Source organism: Equus przewalskii, chromosome 7 (assembly GCF_037783145.1).
Source record: "Equus przewalskii isolate Varuska chromosome 7, EquPr2, whole genome shotgun sequence".
Classification (NCBI taxonomy): Eukaryota; Metazoa; Chordata; class Mammalia; order Perissodactyla; family Equidae; genus Equus; species Equus przewalskii.
Window position 1 is genome coordinate 40,022,621 of NC_091837.1, and position 4,218 is coordinate 40,026,838.

A 4,218-nucleotide genomic window follows, 5' to 3' on the forward strand; every position below is an offset into this window, starting at 1 on the left:
TTTGGAGTTAATTTTTAATGCTGAGAAAATCCAATAAATGCAACTGAGATGTAGCCTATGTTTTTTACATAAAAGCTTTTTATATGTAAGGGATTTAAAAATCCTGTATTTTTGAGAAGATGATCTCTATCATTCTCATCGGGTACCTGTCTATACCTATGGGTCTTAAAAAGACCATGTGCCCTTCCACATCACAGCCTCCCCTTCATGAAATGAATTCTCTTGTCCATGGTCATGACAGAATTATCAAAGAGCTCAGCTGTTATCTTCTCGTGATAAGACTTAACAATCTAGAAAACAAATAATGCCAGGAAATGGCCCTGGAAATAGGATTCACATTGGCAAGGAACTAACCTTTATAGAATTATATTTGCCTGACTCTCTTTATCTCTTTGAATTCTCATAATAGCCCTAGAGGGTATTTTCCTATGTCGAAAGATAAGTAAACTGAAATTACAGAGATAATTAATGTGCCGAAGGTCTGATGCTGGTTAAAACAAAACAACAAAAAGTCAAACCCAAGAAGTAACCCTTTCTTACTTCAGTTCCCATATCTTTCCCACTCTCATGCGTTCTCTGAGAGCCCACAAGTGGGCACTAATTTCAGCGAGCCTCTCTGGCTCCAAAAGTCCTCTTCCATTCCCCAGATGGATCTTTGGTACACGAGAAACCTTGGCTTAGATGGAAGAAGCATAAAGTTCAGTTTTATGATCCTAGTAATTATTGCTTAAATATGCATTTGAAGTAAATGTGTTTTTGAAGAAAAGCATACGTATAGAAAAGTACACAAATCATAATTTTCACAAGCTGACTACACCCATTTAGTGAGACTCCAAGTTGAGAAACAGAATATTACCAACAATTTACAAGCCCCCCTCATGCCCTCTGTCAACTTAAGATCGAAGAAGTCAACACACACTAGTTTTAGCAGTTGTCCTGATACTCTGTGTAGGGTATATACAAAAGGCTGTTCATGATCGGTTGATAGCTACAATTTAAGCTAAGGGCACTGTGTTCTTGATGTTCTTTGTAAATGAAAGTAGAAATTATTTGTTCGGTATATGTACTGAAAAATAACTTTAAAACCTTTTGGTAACTTTTCTGAAAGCTTAGAGTTTTGCTAAATTAAGTTAAATGACAGAAATTTATTAGGTATGCTATAAGGGGGGAGATATTAAACAAGTTAGGCTTGTTATGCTAAATTACATGGGAAGCATTGTCAAATAAATGATGATAAACTTTCTTAGGTTATATTGCATGGATAGATGATAATGATGAAAAAAATTCATGCATTTTCAAAGAAAACTACTTTATTTGAAGCAGTAATAGCCTAAAGCAGTGTATAACCTATTCTGCATTTCCGTGTAGCCCAACAGATGGAAGAAAACTTCCATTTAAAAATTTTCCTTAAATTAGATTTTTGGACAAGGGTGCTTCCTTAGCAGTCTGCAGCTCCAAAATCTTCTTTTCCCTTTTTTTTCCCTTCAGTCTTAGGAATCAGGTATTGTCCAGATAAGAGTTCCTGGAGAGGTCCCAAGATTTTTTTTTTTTTTTTTTTTTTTTTTTTTTTTTTAAAGATTTTATTTTTTCCTTTTTCTCCCCAAAGCCCCCCGGTACATAGTTGTGTATTCTTTGTTGTGGGTTCCTCTAGCTGTGGCATGTGGGACGCCGCCTCAGCGTGGTCTGACGAGCAGTGCCGTGTCCGCGCCCAGGATTCGAACCGATGAAACACTGGGCCGCCTGCAGCGGAGCGCGCGAACTTAACCACTCGGCCACGGGGCCAGCCCCAGAGGTCCCAAGATTTTTGAGATAAATAGGGAAGGTTAGTTAGTTATCAAGGACTGACATAACCATCCAATTACATTACCTTTAATTTGTTTCTTTCGCTCTGGGTACGTAGTTTTATTTTAGCTTAGTAGGAGGAAACCTAAAAGAAATTCCTGCTAGGCTCTGAATATCAGCTTCCAATTTGGCCAAATTTCTGATCATAAGTTACTAAATCCTTTCAAATATCTTGTCACGTTTCAGCCAAGACAAACAGTAAATATTTCTGGCAGTACTAAATAACTCCATTAATTTTTAATTCTAGATTCCTCTTGACCGTTTAAGGGAATAATGTAACTGTTTAACAGAAGACCTCGCAGAGTCTTGTTAAATCTAGGAGGGGCCCACACGGGACCTTCCTTCAAAGGTAGATATGGGGTAGTCTGTAGGGCCATTAACAGACTTTTGTATATCTTTCTTATATCTTATTTTTCCGTTAGCTTTTTGCACCAAAACTTTCAATAAGGCTATTTTGGTATTTTTAAGCCTTCGCTTTTAAGTACACTTCTTAAATGATCTTATCTAATTGCAACATTCCTTCTAATGGTCAGTGTAACTCCCCTGAGGGCTGGCAGCATTTTGGTAGGACCCTGTCTGCAAATGGAATGCAACCCACATTTCTGTCTAATCATATTTTGGGGCCCCCAACCTGACAATTACCAAACCAAGCTCTCAGGACATGAAATAAGCTTAGTAATATTTTGCAGTTCTTTGTGAATATTTACAGCTTCTGGGAATCACAGTTTTTAAGCAAGTGTGCCAGAAGATGGCATGCTTGATCCTTTAGAAATTAAAGATCTTATTTCTAGTCTTAAATTCTAGCGTGCAAAAAGACAAGTTTTGGAAGCTCTAATGAGGCCTGAATTTGCCACTGTAATTTTCAATTATTCTTAGTATTATTAGTCCACCAAGATAAAAATTTACAAGAGGTAGAACAGTAGTTCTTATATATAAACCCAGCTGGAATTTCTGAGGGAGGAACTTCTTGGGAACTTTTGGAAGATGAAATTCCCATGTTAAAGGACAGCTGGACAAAGAGATGCCAGTTGCAAGCCACAGGTTGTTACCTGTGCTTCTGACCCACTGGCTACAGCTGTTTGGACAAACAACACAAAAGACAGAATTTGAGTACTCACCAGATAGGGATTAAACGTTTATCAACAACCACAGCCAGCTCAGACAGAGAAATCTTCCAGATGGCAATAGCCTCGAGCCACTGTAGGAAGGTGGCCCCAACAGGGGTACCCTTCCAGACGGCAGTAGCTGTGAGCCAGCTTGGAGATAAGTGTCTCCTGGTTGATTGCCCCCAGAATCCTAAAGAAAGGCAAAGACCTCAACCAAAGAGAGGGAGAGCAGAACCTGAGAGGGCTCACGATGGTAGGAGTCAGTGGTTTACGGAAGTTGTGAACACAGAAGGGGACTCAGGTTTGAACCAAAGTCATTTCCAGCGGATGCAGGTCTGCCCAGGCGAGATTGCTCCAGGTCTCACTTCTGACGCCAGATGTCAACCTACAAAAACAGAAACCAGTTTAAGAGGGAAAACGTTTATTTGGGGTCAAAGAATAACAATTTGGGGAGCACAGATTCGGGTAAAAACCCAAAAAGTGTCTTACTAGGGAGTAAAAGTCAGGGGCTTTTAAAAGTGAAAAGGGATGTTGTATTATAAAGAATTTTAATTGGAGATGGAGGCAGAGAGCCAGTCTTGGCTAAACATTGGTGGACTATTGATTCTATCTTCAGAAAGTCCACAATCCTCAGTCTTTGTGATCAGGATGCCCGTTCTCCTGCTGACCTCTCAATTAATTGCTTGTAAAACAATTGCCATTTTGGCTCAACCCAAAGTTCAAAACAGCAAGGCAGTTTCTCTGGAAAGGCAGCTCCAAGTCCATTGTGGTTTTTTGTTTGTTTGTTTTGAGGAAGATTAGCCCTGAGCTAACATGTGCTGCCAATCCTCCTCTTTTTGCTGAGGAAGACTGGCCCTGAGCTAACATCCATGCCCATCTTTCTCTCCTTTATATGTGGGACGCCTGCCACAGCATGGCTTGCCAAGCAGTGCCACGTCTGCACCGGGGATCCGAACCAGTGAACCCCAGCACCACCAAAGCAGAACGTGTGAACTTAACTGCTGCACCACCAGGCCAGCTGCTCCAACTCCATTTTAAAACGGCTCCACTATATTTTGACACTCTCTTTGTTGTCCTGGCCATTTAGGGTTCCTTTGTTCCTCACTGTCCTGGATTTAACTGTGGACACATTTTTTGTGTGTTTGTGCTTCAGAAACATCAATTCTCAAGAGATCAAGAGAGGATGCACTTTAATAGAACTCTTTTAAGAAGGGATATAGATTATCTCATTGAATAACTTCTTCAGACACTAGGTATGAATCTGGGAAAG